Source organism: Silurus meridionalis, chromosome 19 (genome assembly GCF_014805685.1).
Source record: "Silurus meridionalis isolate SWU-2019-XX chromosome 19, ASM1480568v1, whole genome shotgun sequence".
NCBI classification, from domain to species: domain Eukaryota; kingdom Metazoa; phylum Chordata; class Actinopteri; order Siluriformes; family Siluridae; genus Silurus; species Silurus meridionalis.
The window spans coordinates 3,711,721-3,730,032 of NC_060902.1; the positions used below are offsets into that span (position 1 = coordinate 3,711,721).

Genomic DNA, 18,312 nt, shown 5'->3' on the forward strand with positions numbered 1-18,312 from the left:
ATGATCTTAGCTAGTCTTGGTATTGGACTTGTTGGACTTGTATTTGACAGTGGTGGTCTTGCAAAAAGCAAAAATGTTCCAAGATCTTTTTTTTTTTTATGACACAATATGAAAATCAAAGACCCTTAAGATTTGGTTTGATATTAGACACAATGTCCACTTCTGCAATCTGTATTTGCTTTATATCACTTGTTTTTAAATAATTAACAAGTCATTAGTCATTACAATGCACTATCAAGGGTTTAGTAAAAGCCATTAAAGTGTTTTTGAGGTCGGATTGAAAAGTTGCAGGAGGATCCTGTGGCTTGGCTTTAATGGACTAAGTGTGTATCCCACATTGGGCCTTGCACATTTGCTGCTCCCTAGCGCAGAGATAATACCGCAGAGTTAGACTGCAGAAAACAGAGCCGTCTGCAGTATGAAATATGATCTCTGGTGCCTTCCCTTCCTAAGCAGGCCAAATCGTATTTAGTGCTCTAAATGCATCCATGATTCATCCTGAACCTTCTCTTACGCTGGAAACTCAAAAGAGCCTGGACTTTAATATACTGTAGTGCTCATGTGGCGTTAGGAGCAAAAGCAATTTCTCAAATTCCACATGACTGCTTTTTAAACTATGAAGTTTGTTTTCGAGAACAGCTGCATGTCTGGTCAGTGTCAAACCCGAGCCTGTGTGGCATCGTAGGACAAACACAGGATGCCCATAATATATCATTAAATGGTTGAGGAGATTAAATAAAACTTTGGCTGTGGGTTTGCACATAATTGCTCATGCAGATGTTAGCTGAGGATATTTACATGCCTCATATCTAGAGAGATCTTTCTGATTAAAAGTAATAAATTAGTGCTATACCTCTGGTATTCTCCAGCCAAAGAATGTTCACCATCAAGGTTATGAAGTATATATTTAAGGGGTATAATGGAAAATATTCTCCTGGGCAAAAAAAGACCAAAATGGCAAAATATTGGCTTTTAAATATTCTTAAAAACATATCACTGGTCAGGAAATGAGCAATAATGAAACAAATAGATAAAGTAATACTTTGTGGGATAACTGTTCCCTTTTAATTCTTTCACTGTTCAAAAAAAAAAAAAAAAAAAACCGAAATTTTCTTTTTACAATAAGAAGAGTCAGTGTTGATCTTTCCAATGTTTGTCATCAAACAAATGATGAGTAGCTACATTTTTCAGTCTTACACATGCACACACACACACACACAGTTGTCTGGGTTTTATTTGTATGCTACAGTGGCAGGCCATCAGCAAGGCCTTTTTGTTGGTTGGAACATATTACAATCACTGACTTACATTTTTTTATATTTTCTCCATTAATATGTTTTAAATTATTCCTCATACTCTATTCTCTTAGTTTCCTAGCTTTTCTATCAGTTGTGCTGCATCCAGTAATGTATGTTTATGTTACAGATTCTATCCTACCAGATTTTAGCGATCACATGTTGCCAGGGTCAAACAGATCTGCAATCAGATCAGAATAAACAGTGCAGGGACCTGTACCCTAAATTACTGTAACACGCCTATAGAGAAAACCGTCGCTTTTACAGTGCCAATCAGATTTCAAGTTAGCAACACCATCTAGCAGGCGTAAATGCCATTTACACTGCATGAGATACTTATCTGTGATGCAGCGCTACGTTATACTCCATTTTTTATTATATTGATGAGTTCTATAGCAAATATATAAATGCACGACAACATTCAGCATGAAAGTGTTTCTGTGCATAAACCGCAGTCTATGAAAGAATGATTTGATAAATCAGTTCCTGACCTCACCAATGTTCATGGGTAAAATTGTCACAAATCCCCTGGTCATGCTACTAAATGTTGTGGAAATGTAGTGAAATAGAAAAAAATTGAGGTTATTATAGCAAGAAAGGGGGATTAAATCTAGAATGCTTCATTCAAAATGCATATATGAGGTGTTCATATACCTTTGACTATATAGTGCATTTCAAAAGTTAAACAAAAATCTAGATAGTAGCACATGAAGTACATTATGTGCTCGTGACACGCCTACTTAAATTAAATTTAAGATAAATTAACTAGTAAAATAGGCTTTTTTTGGATGAAAAATTAACTTTTAAACATCCCTGCTGTAACATTTGTGCAACATCGAATATAATTAATCAACAGTGCTTAATCTGAAATGCCAGATCTAATTTGTTTTTTATTGGAGACTTGACTTTGTGACTTTGTGACTTTTGCAGCTTGAGTGATTCATCATGAGTATTTGTGGAACTGGCAACAAAAATTTTTTTTTCCCATGTTATTTGATCCCAAACCCACTGATGACACTTTTTCTCTCTCGCTCTCTCGCATATCTCATTTTATTCACAAACCTGAAGTGCGTTCGAATCCTAATCATTTAAATGTCAGACGTACTGCCAATGAAAATGTCGCTAATCTTTTGAAGTGTGTTTTTTTTGTTCAGAATGAAAATGTTACATTTAAGTACTGGGGGAAGTACAGAAAAAATTATACAACATGAAAATGTTCTTATGTCATCTACATGTTTAAAGACATTGTTCTTATGTGCAAATTTTATTGAATACAAGTTATATAGTAAACAAAAAAAAAGGAATGAACATTTATATCAACTAATGATATGAAATTAATCATTAGACTACAACTGTGGCTGACATTCCTCACTGTTCTGAACTGTACTACACACTGTACACTATGCACCTTAACACTCTGATTTGCACAGGACTTAAGTAGGCAATAAGGCATGCAATAAAAAGACAATAATTCATTCTAATAAACTTGAGTTAAAAATTACTAAGTTTGTGGATACTGCTGGCATTTGTACATTTCCCATTGGAACGAATAAAGTATCCATCCATCCATCCATCCATCCATCCATCCATCCATGTGTGGAATCAAACACTTGGGGGATGTTGTAATGCTTTTGAAAGCTAGAATGAGTTACTGGTACAATCTTAAATCTTCCCAGACATCTTAGTAGAAGAAACTGAACAACTGAATTAATTTATATTTACAGTTAATGTGTAATGTTTGCTGAAACAGTTATATCTTTGTTGCAAAGCATTAAACACTAGAGACTCCTTCCCAAAAAATTGATGATCTCCCTACTGAAGCAGGTGAATATTTATTGACAAGTTGTAAGTGTTTTATATTATTTATCTATTTTTATTTATTTTTTAATTAATTATGAGTTCATTTTTTTTAGAAACTATGTTGATTCTCCCCCACTTTAAAATGTATTAAATCCCCATCCGGTAGACATTTGTAGCTCTAAAAAAAAAAATTAATAATCCGACTGGGATGAATATTTATGCAAATCTTTTTTTTCTTGTGTATCAAAAAACCCCAGATATGGGAAAATTGCTCATTGAGCAGTGTGTGAAATGTGCTGGCGTTGTTCTGTATGAACAGCAAGGCACGCTTTCGGATTATTCTCTCTCACTGCAGACATACTGAAGCTAATGGACGTTCCTCGAACACGTTTATTAAATCATTACTGTTTTTGAAATCCTGCCTGCCTGGTAGCTTAGCATCTTGTTAACTGTGTGTGTGTGTGTGTGTGTGTGTGTGTGTGTGTGTGTGTGAGTGATTGAGCGTGTGGTGTGTATAAATATATATATATATATGTGTGTGTGTGTGTGTGTGTGTGTGTGTGTGTGTGTGTGTGTGTGTATAAGAGAGAAAGCAGGCTGCACTTGTGTGTTTTTCCACACTCCCTGACATTTGTTTACATGTCTTTGCCAAGAACAACGGGCCTCCGATGCCCAGGCAACCAGGCACGCTGTATGTCTTTTGTGCTCTCGGCTCTCGAACGTTCTGTTTGTGCACGTGTGTGTGTGTGTGTGTGTGTGAGTGTGTTGTGCTTGAGCACACAGTACACAGTCTGTTAGTAGTAAAAATGGTCGAGGTTTGGCTTTCGACACAGCTCTCTTTACAGTGAAGCAAGGCACTCAAGTGGTGTCTGATTACCAGTAATTGTTCCAGTCTATCTCTTTCATCGCATTTCTGCTCTTAACAGCCTCCGATTTATTAGTTTGGAGCTAATGGTTTTTTCTGCATTTCTGCATTGTGTGTGTGTGTGTGGCCTCTTTATTAACAAAAAGTCCAGAATGAATATTTTATGTATATATACATATATACATGTGTAAACATGTTTTATATATATATATATATATATATATATATATATATATATATATATATATATATATATATATATACATAAAATATTCATCCTGGACATTTTGTAAATAAAGAGGCCAGTCTGTTCTCACAAATTAACAACCGATAACGTTGAAAGCTGTCCATATCATGATCCACTGTGACCCCTGAACGACCCCCTCTTCTGTAGCCATATTGTCCTTTATTTCCTGTCACCGTCGGTACAGCTAAAGATTCAAATCAGTCTCACTTTGGATAAAAAAACAAAACAAAACAAAACAAAACAGATGAGTAAATATAAACCCGACAGGCACATAGCCCTGATCTTACCTCAGCATGCGTATTATGTTATTTTTATGAGATTATCGCCGTCTGACTGTCAGATGAATAATTGAATAATTTAATCCCACGTCACCCTGGATAGTGGGCGTGCGATTAACCGAAAGCAGCGAAGGATTATTTATAGCTATAACACTGTGAAAAAAGTGTATTGATTGACTGACACATGTGCTCAGCTTTTGCTCTGACGCAGCTGTGACGAGCGTGATGACCTTATTATACCACTGCGTGACGGCCTTGTTGCAGTTACATAACTAAAATCGCCCTGCTCTTCATTGGTCTTTCTTGATCAATATGAGTTTGAGGAACTGCATTCAGTTTAGTTCATGGATTAATTTTTTTTTTTACATGGTTTACAAAAATAAATTCTACACAGTATATATGAGGTGGAATAACAAATTCGAGACTAGCTCAGCCTAAAAGAAAGTACTTTTTTTATTTACACACTTATCACCTTCAAAATGGTCCCCTGGCACAGCAGTACAGCGCCCCCATCGTTCCTGCCACTTCTGGAATATGTCTTGGAAGTCTTCTTTTTAAAGCACGTTTTAACGCAATTACATTTACATTTACATTTGTGGCATTTAGTAGATGCCCTTATCCAGAGCGACGTACAAAAGTGCTAATCAACACTGGTACGCAAGATTACAAACTTAATACTTATAACCCTTGAATTCTACAAGCTTGGAAGTGCTAATTTAAGTATTTCAGGAAGAGGTAGGTCTTCAGTCGTCGCTTGAAGATAGGACTCTGCTGCACGGACATCAAGGGGAAGTTCATTCCACCACCTCGGTGCCAGAACAGAGAAGAGCCTTGAGGTGTACTTACCTCTCATTCTGAGAGAAGAAGGTACCAGTCGAGCAGTGCTGGAGGATCTCAGACAGCGTGGTGCAGTGCGAGATGTAATAAGGTCACTGAGGTAAGATGGTGCTGGTCCATTTTTGGCCTTGTAGGCAAACATTAGTGTTTTGAATATGATACGTGCAGCTACTGAAAGCCAGTGATGGGAGCGCAGCAGTGAGGTGGTTTGGGAGAACTTGGGCTGATTGAACACAAGTCGTGCAGCTGCGTTTTGGATCATTTGCAGTGGACGAATAGCGTTCAGGGGAAGACCTGCCAGCAGAGAGTTGCAGTAGTCAAGTCTTGAAATGACAAGATACTGAACAAGCACCTGGGCAGCCTGTATGGACAGAAATGGTTGAATACTTCGGATGTTATAGAGAAGAAATCGACAAGAACGAGCAACATTAGTGACATGTGGGAAGAAGGACAGTTAATTGTCCATAGTTACCCGAAGGTTACGAGCAGTGGCTGAAGGGGAGAGCAGGGAGTCATTAAGTGTTATTTGGAGATCTTGACCTGGAGATGAATCACCTGGGATGACCAGCAGTTCTGTTTTGCTGGGGTTGAGTTTTAGTTGGTGAGCACTCATCCATGAAGATATGTCTGTCAAGCATGCTGATATCCAAGCGGAAGCTGTGGTATCTGATGGAGGGAATTAGGTTGTTAGGCAATTAGGCTGTGTGTCTTTCAGGATTCCAACATCCAACATTTTAATAAGTGTGTAACCTAAAAGTTAATGTAATTCAAGTTGGGTTGATGATTTAAATTGGCATGTAACAGTAATGACTTGGAATGCAGATAGACAACATTGTAGCAGTGCTTTTTTTCAAAGAAAAAGAACATTCAGGACGTACAGACAGATAAAGGCAAGAGCTTTTCAGCAGCATCCGAAGCAGGAGATTTCAGATGGCAGATTTTTTTTTTTTTTAAGGCAGCTTATATCTTCTGTGTGATCTGTATCTTTTGCCAAACAGAAGACATTGAAATATCGCGTGTGCTGGTTGGAAGGGGTACGAGGATATATAAGGCTTTTTTTCTGAATATATTGTATGTTCAGAGATCAAACTGCTGCACTGTGGATGTCCAAAGATTTTCCAGGCATTGTACACAATCTCTTGTGTATGAGTCAGTGCAGCTGCTAAGGATCAGAACTTGTTTCCTCAAATATGTCTTTGCTTAGTTTTTTTTGGGTGGATAGCAAAAAACATTACATTAATTTCTCAATGTATGTTGGCCTTTTGATTGATGGCTGAAGAAATGGTGTTTGAAAGTTGAAATTTATGCACACTTGAACACCAGCTGGTTTCAGCAGGCTAGCAGTTGCACTTCAGAAACTTCTGATGTCAAGCTTTTTACTCAAAACAGTTTCTAGAGGATATAGTATCTCAATCACTCTTTACAAATGTGGTGAGAAAAGCATCTCAGCATGCACTCAACATCATACTACACCGGGAGGAACCCCACGCCTGGTTCCTTCCTGCAAGCCTTGATTTTAAGGCAATCATGAGTACAGACTCACCCAAACTTGGCATTTCAAAATAAAATAAATCTCCTGGTCTTTTTCTAGTTTTTCACTTGGAGGGTTCAGGTGAGTCCAGGAGAGTCTCAGATTTAAGTTTTTAGCTGGAACCTGATCCTCAGCTGTTGTACACCATCCACCATAAGCCTTGGTATGTTGTGTATTCTGCTATGGTTTTCTGCTCACTATGGTTGTAAAGATGATTATATGAGATACCGTAGACTGTTTGTCAACTCAGTCTGTGCATTCATTACTGAATGTCTCATCTCAACAAGGTATTTCAGATCCTCCACACACAATGTTCATGTTTGATCTCAACATGAACTAAAGCTCTTACACCAGTTCTTACATCATTTATGCAGTCAGTCACATAGTGGAAGAACCACACTATACCGGCAAAAATATTCGCTCGTCTGCCTTCGCATGCAAATGAGCTTGAGTAACATCTGATTCTTAATTCATAGGGTGTAAGATGCTGTTGGCCCACCCCACTGCACATCTTCTGGTAAGGCTTACCACAAGGTTTAGGAGTGTGTAAATGGGAGTTTTTTTAGCATTCTTCCAGAAGTGCATTTGTGAGGTCAGACACCAATGTTGGATGAGAAGACCTGGATCACAGTCTCCGTTCTACTTCATCTTAAAGGTGTTCAAACTTACTCATCCATGTCTTTTTGGACGTTGCTTTGTGCACTGGTGCGCAGTTGTGTTGAAACAGGAACAGGCTTTCCCCAAACTGTTCCCACAAAAGTTGTTAACATGAAATTGTCCAAAATGTCTTGGTATGCTGAAGCATTAAGAGTTCATTTTACGTGAGCTAAGGGGCCGAGCCCAACTCCTGAAAACCAACTGCACATTATAATCCCCCTCCACCAAACATTACACTTGGCACAGTGCAGTCAGACAAGTACTGTTCTCTTAGCAACCTCCAGAGAAAACGTCTCCACTGCTGAAAAAGGCTACTGTATACTTTTAAGCAGTAATTTCTGATTAAAATGTTTGAATTATTCAAATTATTATGTGTTACATACATAACCATACACAGCATGTTGTGCGTTAAATTTCCTTGTGCGATCAATAAAGAATTCTGAATCGAATTGACGAATCTACATACTGGGATAGAAAGAATTCAGCCCTGACCTCTGTTTCTATATAGCATTCGGTGTATTTTTTTCACTGGTGGTGCTGTTGAGCATCTGCCGATACAGAACAAAATAATAGAATAATAAAAAAAGAGTCAGCATTGCTTTGGATTGCATGTGGTGATTTGAGGATTGGATGCAGCTGCTTGACCATGGAGCTCTCTACAGCTTGTTCTTGAGCTAATCTGAAGGTCACATTAAGTTTGGAGCAGAGGCGATTTCTTTAAGACTGCAAGGGAAGCTCGGCTTCCCTTATAATGTCACAAAATTAATGGTCAAATATGTACTATTGTATTAACATTTTATTGACTAAAAATGCGTTAGAAAACGTTCATCTCAAAGACGAGTTCGTTCAGAATCAGTTACATATAGCAGGTCGGCTGACTCGATTTCCTTCTCATACATTCCCGCAGCGTCACAGTGCATTTCCCTATTGAAGCCCAGCGTCCATTGACTTCAATGGGGCTGCTTTGAACGTTTTTTTTCAGCGCTTCGAAACTAGACGGTCATTGGATAAACGCTGCGATTATGTCCCGCCCACGGACGCTCAGCGTCTCTGGGGGTGAATGGGGAGTGGGCTGGCCCGGACTCCGAGCTTCTGCGTGATGATTGGAGGGTCTGTCGAAAGACTGCATCTCCTTTTGACTGACAGCGATTCTGTACTATAAGGAATCACTGAAGCTATTCGCGCTCAGTCCCATCGCGGATTTGTCAAGTTCAGTCGAAATAAAAACTGCGTTGCAATTTGATGACATGAGACAGGTATTTCCAGAGGAGGCCTTCCAAAGTGTCCTGAAAAGTTAAGGCCATCACTTTGATTCAGGAAGACTAAGGTCAGAACTTCAAGTCCTGTATTCAGATCAGGACTTGCGGGGTAACAGGGGAAAGCTGTGTGATTACTTGGTGTTCCTTAAAGACATGGAGTTGGACAGTGCAATGCCTCAGCTTTACAAACTGTTCTCATTAGTGGCAACAATTGGAGCTACATCTGCAGGTGTAGAAAGGAGCTTCTCCTGTTTAAAGCGACTCAAGTCCTACACCCGAAACACAATGGGCCAAGGCCGTTTAAGCAGCCTAGCTCTGCTGGCCATTGAGAGGACACTGGTCAAGTCACTTGAAAAGACTCCTAGTTGGTACGACAGGGTCACAGACCATTTTCTTGAAAAGGAACGTAGAGCAGAATTTACTTTTAAATAAATAGACAATTTTATGATGTAGGCCGAAAATGAGCTTCCCCTCTCTGACAGACCAGTAGGCGCCACTGGTTTGGAGGTCTGTAGGTATTGACTCAGTAGAAAGTTGGCTACCTCTGTGCACTGTGCGTCTCAGCATCCGCTGACCAGCTCTGTGATGTTACGTGGTCTAACACTTCGTGGCTGAGTTGCTGTCATTCCCAGTCCATTTTTATACGCCTGTAACCATGTGATTGGAACTGAATTCAATGTTTTGAATGAGTGAGTGAATACTTTTTGGCAATATAGTGTATATAGAAAATTGTGCAAATACAAGGTAATGGTGTTTCTATTAAAGTGGAAGATTGTGCAGTTTTGTTTTTATTAGAATATAAGTCGGATTATTTTTATTATTCTATTATTTTGTTCTGTATCGGCAGATGCTCAACAGCACCACCAGTGAAAAAAATACACAGAATGCTATATAGAAACAGAGGTCAGGGCTGAATTCTTTCTATCCCAGTATGTAGATTCGTCAATTCGATTCAGAATTCTTTATTGATCGCACAAGGAAATTTAACGCACAACATGCTGTGTATGGTTATGTATGTAACACATAATAATTTGAATAATTCAAACATTTTAATCAGAAATTACTGCTTAAAAGTATACAGTAGCCTTTTTCAACCAAAACTAGTTTTCTGTTTAATTAGTCCATTGGTAAAACTCAGTTCTAACACCGATGTCATGTCCAAAACAATATTTATTTTATTTCGGAAGCCAAATCAAATGGTTTGAGGGCATGGTGTTTGAAAGTAGCGCTTTGAAGTAATGTTCTGCCGGGAAGCTTTGCCCAATTACCTGGCTTTTTGTTCCAAGCACTTTCTGGCCTAAAGCAGAGCTGCAATTATCTTCTCCACAACAAATCTGCTCCCTCCTTATTAAGCTTCAGCAGACTTGAAAGTGAGTCAAGTTTGACATTTCTAGACTTTGGAGTGGCCCTGAAACCTAATGGTTGTAGACTTTTATTTAACAACTCGATAGAAGTGCTGTGTCGAATGGCTTTTAAGGTGCGCTTTGAAATCATATCTATAGGGAATTGTGAGGTCTGTGATTATGTCGCTTGTTCAAAGTCAAGGTTTGTGAACAACTTCATAACATAACATAATACAACCTAACAGCATCTTACCTATAACATATTACATATACCATAACATTAATATAACACATAACATAAAACATAACATTACCATTACAAACATAACATAGCATATAACAGCATATAACCTTTAACATCAACATACCATATACTGTATTTTCCTGACTATAAGCCGCTACTTTTTCCCCACCTTTGAACCCCGCTGCTTAAACAATGAAGTGGCTAATTTATAGATTTTTCCTGGGTTTTTCCCGGTTTCACAAACTTCATGCAAAAAACTGAGCCCCATAACATTAGACCAATGAAATTGCCGAACGGGTTCAGGTGAACCAATGAAACTCTTTATATTAAATCAGATGCGCTCCCACTGAATCGGACCGCACCACATCATAAATATGGATGAGGTTCCAATGACGTTTGACCTGCCGCTCACTCGGACTGTCTACAGGAAATGCGAATCATTCGTCACGCTGAAAACAACCGGGCATGAAAAAACACACTTCACCTGTGTTGCAGCTGCACGGCATCGGGAGAAAAGCTTCACCGATGGTGATTTTTAAACTCCCGAGAGAAATTGTTGTGAAAGGAAGGAGGAAGACAGTGAACAATGACTTTCTTGGTAGGCTACTGTTTAGATACAAGCCATGTAACAGACACTGTCTTTCGTTAAAGTCTGTGTAAAGTTCATTAGTTTTAGTGTAGACACAGGCTTATAGACAGGTGCGGCTTATTTATGTTAAAAATTTATATTTGGGTGCGCTTAATAGTCCGGAAATTACGGTACCATAACACCATATAACCTATAATATTAACATAAGTAACCCCATAACATAGCGTATAAAATTACCATTAACATAACATAAATAACATAACATAAACAACACAGCATTAACAGTTGTCTCTTTTCAGTGTTTTCTCGGATTTGCATTGATGATTTCGATTCATGCTGCATTTATGATTGTGATGTTTAAGAAGAATGTACCCTTTGTGGTTTGAGGTAATTTGTTTGGGTTTTTTTTGGTTGTGTTTTGCACTTGAGTGATAAATGAAGTATAAATCATATTTCACATTTCATATCCCATATACTACAAACCTCAATGTTTAGGAGATCATCTTTCTCAAAACTTGAGTTTTCAAATTTATAAGTTTGAGGACTTGGAAGGATTTCATTTAAAGTATTTATCTATGTTCTGTTTGCTTTTATGATTCCTGCTTTAAGGGAGCTGATCTCCACAGTCATGCTGTGCTCACCACCGTAAACATCTCCAACTCGTTCCACCGGCCTGTTTCAACTAGGACACGTAACAGGAAAGGTCACATGTCAGATGTGAGCCAGAGTTCTGTGGAGATCTGAGAGATGATCTTCTTCCTACTGGGTGATATAGTCGAAGAGCAATGGGACTCCTCAGCTGGAAATGCTCTAGTTTTTAGAATCACAGGAACTAAAGCAGCGCTAAGAAATACTGAAGTAGCTTTGTAATAGAGATGACAGCTGGAGTAACGAAGCAGGAGAGGCAGATGCATTAAAGTGTGTTTAGATATTACCAAAGGTGCTGTTAGTGCTCTGGGATGGTAAATATTTACACTTGAATTAGGAAAAAATAAGAAAGAAATATGTGCAATAGGATTATCCATAAAAGTATATAAACATGTTTCCCTGAGGGAGGAAATACTGTGCATCCTGAAAATGGTGAATGATGAAAGCAATAGCTCTCATAGGGGTAACTATGGAAAAATAAATGCAGTTAAAAGATAAGAAGTAAAAGAAAACAACATTGTACAAACGGATTGTTTGAGAATTAAATATTGGATTAATGGTTGGAGAACAAAAAAAAGCAATGGATGTGTGGCTGTGAAAGAAAGGAATGAAAGAAGTAAACTAAATAATCAGTGAATAAGAATAAAACATTAAAGAGGATAGATGGATGGATGGATTGGTGGCTGGATGGAATGGACAGATTAACTGATTAAAAGAATGATGAGAAAAAAATTATTTAAATGAGAAATAAATGAATGGATGGAAATATAGAAGGTAGTAGAAGAAGGAAGGAATTATGAAAATAGAAAGAAAAAGGAGGAAAAAGAAAAAGAGATGGATTAAAGTATGTATGAATGGATGGATGGATGAAAAAGAAAGCAAAGAAAGAAGTAAATATATGAAAAAGTAAATGAGACAAAATAAAGAATAAATATAGTTGGAATGAACAGATAAATTTATGAGGAAAAAATGGTGGTGAAAGAAAGAAAGAAAGAAAGAAAGAAAGAAAGAAAGAAAGAAAGAAAGAAAGAAAGAAAGAAAAAAGGAGATGGATTGATGTATGGATGGATGGATGGATGGAGGGGGGTGTATAAGAAAATAGATAAATAAGTAAATAGTAAATAGATTAATAAAAAAGAAAGACGAAAGCATCCATCCATCCATCATCCATCCATCCATCCATCATCCATCCATCCATCCATTTCCAAACCCATTGATCCATTTATCCATCAATAAATCGATTGGTTTGGGATTGGATAGATGGATGGCTGGCTGAATGGATGGATGGATGGCTGGCTGGCTGGATGGATGGATGGAAAGATGGATAATAAGCAGTAAATACCGGGGACTGTGGAGAGCTGTGTGGAATTGATATGTGCCACTGTGCACTTGGAGGTGAACACTAGTTTAAAGAGTGTGTACAATATGGAAAAGGACAAATTACATACCTGCACAAGCAATCATATGTTCATATGTTCATTTGCCTGTAAGAGAAGAGGAAGTGTTCTCTCCTTCGCTCTCTACAGAAAAGAAGGAGATTGGAATGCTATAGGGTCCTCATACTTTAATGACACACAGCACTGGAATTCAATCATATTTGCATCTGTGGGAAACAAATGTAATAAATCTTCAAAATTTTTATATGAACTTTCCGCTGGGTTTCCCTCGTGTGCTTGCTTTCTTGTGAAACTGAAAGGTTCACACAGTGAACCTACAACCTGCATTTGCAATTCAATCTTTCTGTGGATTCCCAATACTTCTGTTCCCCCCACCAAAAAACAAAAAAAAAAAACAAACAAGTCACATTTTGAATGTATTGTGGCCGCACTTTCCGTCACTGATTTTCTGATTCCCTGTAAACCAATCCGCTGTCGAAAATGAAACTGCAAAGACACCTTTCCCTTTTGATCTGGAACATAGTGGATGGTGACTGAGGGTGAAGGAAGGAAGAAAAACAAATGAAGGGAAGTAATTTTAGGAAAAAAATGAATGAAAGTAATTCAAAAAGAAATTTAAAGAAGTAAGAAATTCCAGGAACCAAGCATGAAAGAAAACTAAAAAAAAAAAAACCTGTGAAAGAAACCTATGAATGATTGAAGGATACAAAGGAAGGAAGATGAAAGAAAAATTAAAGAAGGAAAGAAAGAAGAAGAAGAAAAATCAAGGCAAATAGCTAGACAAGGAAGGTAACTAGAGAAACAAACTATGGAAAGAAGGAATCTAATAAAAGGAATGGAAGGAAGGAACTAAAGGGAGAAAAGGGAGAAAAGGGGAATAAAACAATGAAGGAAACAATATAAGGCCAGAAGGGGACACTGATGGAGGGAGGGAAGGTGAAAAGAAATGAAAAGAATTAGGAAAATGAAGAAAGGGAGGAAATAATCTAGGATTGAGGAAGAAAATAAATAAGAGGAAATGGAAGAAGGAAACAAAGAAAGGAAGTATTAAAAACAGGGAAATAATTAAAGAAACAAAAGGAGAGTCCTTTTGGAATCTAGAAAGGAATGAGAGGAATGAAGAGAAGGACGGAAATGGCAGAATGAGAAAAAAAGGGTGGGAGGGATAAAGCAATGAAGCAAACAAAGAAAGTGTTCTACTAATCTAGAAAGTAAAAAGAGAAATGAAGGAAGAAAATAAATGAAAAAGAAAGAAAATAAAGAATGGGACGACAAAGCAAGAAAGAGAAGAAAAGAAACAGAGATTGGAAGGAAGAAGTAGAATACGATGAGAATATTAGTCAACGGAAGAAAGGAGAAAATGATGGGAGGAATGACGGAATGAAGCACAAGCTGATTTGTGATTGAATTGTTTATTTGCAATCACATCCTGCATTCATGAAGCTGGAGTGTAATATATACTTTCATATTTATTATTCTTCAGATGATTCGCGTCGTAGTGTTTATTGACAATTTTTTGAGGGACCATACAAACGTTTTAGAGCTGCATGATCCACAGTTTCTTTCACTGGAGCATCAGGTGTTCAGAGTTCATGAGGTTTATATCCGCAGTAATATGGCTTTAAACATCGCTCATGTTTTCGCTCCATGGTTTAATCATCGTAGCGTGATTGCAGAGGTCAGTGTGTCCCCTAACAAGGCTTCAGATAATCAGTTCCTTTGTTTTTCTCGCATTGATTGACAGGTTGTTGTTGATGCTCTACTCTTCAAAGAATTCCACCTTTTCCCTTGTCTTAGTACTGACAGTGATGCGTCCCATGACTCGGCTGTCATTGGTGTGGATAATGAAATGTCATGCTTGATGAAGCAGCTGTGGTGCAATAGGGTAGAAGTGGGCAGTTATTAATATGCATTAAGATGTACATCATGTTTTCAGTGGAAAAATGTAAATAAAAATACATCCCAAATACTTAAAAAAGTTGGGATGCTGTGTTAAATGTAAATAAAAACAGAATGCAATGATTTTTAAATCGATTTTTTTTTACAATAGAAAATAGAAAACATATGAAATGTTTAAACTGAAGAAGAAAAAAAAAAAAAAAAAAAGGTAATTAAGGTAAAATATTGCTGCAAAAATCTTGGACCGGGCAACAAAAGGCAGGAGAAGTAAGTAAAAAAGAAACAGCTGGAGGAACATTTTGCAACTAATTAGTTTCATTGGTAAGTGTAAAAAGTGTACCTTAGACAGTCAGAGTTTCTCAGAAGTAAAGCTGGGTAGAGGTTTACCAATCTGCCAAAACTGTGTTTAAAATCGTGGCATAATTTCAGAATAATCATCTGCAGTACATATCATCGAAAGATTCAGAGACATTTGAGAAACCCCTAAGCGACAAGGAGCAAAAATCAGTAGTGCATATGTGTAATTTTCAGGCCGTCAGGCAACAATGCAGTAAATACAGGCAAACTTTCTTTCAGCTTCTTTCATTAGGGGTCGCCACAGCGGATCATTCGCATGTTTGTTTTTACGCTGGATGCCCTTCCTAACGCAACCCTCCCCATTTATCCGGGCTTGGGACCGGCACTAGGAGTGTCTGGGGTTGGTTCCCTGACAGGGGATCGAACCCGGGCCGCAGCGGTGAGAGCGCCGTATCCTAACCACTAGACCACCAGGGACCCGCAGTAAATACAGGCAGATCAGCTCCAGAAATGATTGTCTGTGAATACAGATCACTGTGTCATCCACTAATGCAGGTTAAAGCTTTATTATGCAAAGAAGAAGTCATATGTGAACATGATCCATAAATGCCGTTGTCTCCATTGGGCCAGAATTAATTAAAAATGAACTGAGGCAAAGTGGAAAACTGTTCTTTGGTGAGCCAAATCAAAATGTGTAATTCTTATTGGAAACCATTGACATCGTCCACTGACAGTCCAGACCTTTATCAATTGTAAACAGTTGGTATGCATCATGGAAAAAGGTGAAGCTGCACATTGGTGAACATGGCTGGCCCAACTTTTTTGAAACTAAGAATTTAGATGAAAAATGTTTTTACCTTAAAATTGTATATTTCCCTAATTTAAACATTTAAAATGTTTTTTATGTACTGTGTGAATATAATATGGGTTAACGAGATTTGTAAATCATTGCATTCTGTTTTTATTGACATTTTACACAGCATCGCAACGTTTTTGGAATTGTTTGGAATTCCGTATAGCACTGTTAAAGTTTGCTTCCTGTGGGAAAAACTTTGAAAGGTCTCTAGGCAGAAATCATTAAGGGTTCTTTGGGGGGCCTATATATTTTATAGGCATCTTTCCAATTTTCCTTAAGCTGTTATGTAAGGAATGAAACACATGGGGTGTGATTTTATAGGAAAATAATCAATAACAGGACATAAAATGGAGATATTGTTGGCCCCAGGAAGTCTTTCACCACAAACAGAGCAATTTGCAAAAAGCAGGTTATCATACTTGTTTTGCGTTAAAATAGATTTACACAATTTTTGTAAAAAAAAATGTGTTCCTCTTATTACTTACACTGCATCCAGAAACTATACCCAGAGCTGCACTCTTTCCACATTTTATGTTACAGCCTTTTTCCAAAATTGATAGAAATCATTATTTACCTCAAAATTCTGCAAAAAATACCCCATAATGAAAACATGAAAGAAGTGTGTTGAAAATATTTGCAAATATATAACAAAACATCAAGTATTCACAGCTTTTGCTTAAAGCACCCTCGTTACTAATTTCAACCTCAAGTCTTTTTGAGTTTGATGCTACAAGCTTGGCATACTTGTTTTTGGGCAGTTTCTTCCATTCTTCTTAGCAGTACCTCTCAAGTTCCATCAGGTTGGTTGGGGAGCGTCAGTGCACAGCCATTTTCAGATCTCTCCAGAGATGTTCGATCGGGTTTAAGTCTGGGCTCTGACTGGGCCACTCCTTTGTTATCTTGGCTGTGTGCTTAGGGTCATTGTCCTGTTGGAAGATGAACCATCACCCCAGTCTGAGGTCCAGGTTTTCATCAAGGTTGTCTCTGTACATTGCTGCATTCATCTTTCCCTCGGTCATGACTAGTTCCTGCCACTAAAAAACATCCCCACAGCATGATGCTGCCACCACCATGCTTTACTGTAGGGATGGTATTGGCCAAGTGATGAGCGGTGCCTGGTTTCCTCAAGACATGACGCCTGACTTTTAGGCCAACGAGTTCAATCTTTGTTTCTTATGTTCTGAGACTCCTTCAGGTGTATTTTGGCAAACTCCAGGAGTGATGTCATGTGCCTTTTACTGTGAAGTGGCTTTCATCTGGCCACTCTACCATACAGGCCTGATTGGTGGATTGCTGCAGTGCTTCTGGATGGTTTTTCACAGAGAAACACTGGAGCTCTTTCAGAGTGATTATTAGGTGCTTGTTCACTCCCCTGATCGCTCAGTTTCGCCAGGCATCTCACTCTAGGAAACTTCTTCCATTTACTGATGATGGAGGTCACTGTGTCCATTGAGACCTTCAATGCTGCAAAAATGTTTCTGTACCCTTATCCAGATTTGTGCATACAAACTATTGTTTTACCAGACAATTCCTTGGATTTCATCACTTGGTTTGTGCTTTGTTAACTGTGGGACCTTATATAGACAATTGTCTACCTTTCAAAATTATGTCAAATCAACGAAATGCACCAAATTTGGACTCCAATCAAGTTGTAAAAACAGCTCAAAGATGATCAGTGGAAACAGGAGGAACCTGAGCTAAATTTTGAGTGTCATGGCAAAGGCTGTGAATACTTATTCACATGCGATTTATTTTTTTATTTTTTTCGTCTTATTTATTTTTTAATAAATTTGCAAAGATTTTACACAAACTTCATTCACATTGTCATTATGGTGTACTGTTTGTACAATTCTAAGGAAAATTATGAATTTAATCCATTTATGAATAAGACTGTAACATAAAATGTGGACAAAGTGAAGCGCTGTGAATGAATGCACTGCATAGTAGTTACAAAATCACCCCTGACAATCTCTTGAAATGTAATCAGAAAAAATAGACAATGTTCCAGAGAAATAATAAAACTTTATCAGTTGTACAGCGTTGTCAAAAAAAATATTTAAAGGAAGATTTTTACCTTTGTTACAAAGTCCTGAGAGTGGAGACTCCTTTCCAAAATGTTTCAATAAATAATCGTCTTACAATAAACACCACCATATTAATAATAATACATTGTTAAATAACTTTATTATTAGGCTCGGATATTGGAGAATGTCTGGAAGACATGTCACTATTATTCAGTTCATTACTATAAATCTTATAGTCGGAACTTT

General features: G+C 37.8%; 1 protein-coding gene across 1 annotated transcript in view; it reads left to right on the forward strand.

Moving 5' to 3' along the window:
• LOC124402106 (E3 ubiquitin-protein ligase RNF123) overlaps window positions 1-18,312 on the forward strand; it is a 165,569-nt gene that overhangs the window by 132,001 nt on the left and 15,256 nt on the right. The window lies entirely within an intron of this gene.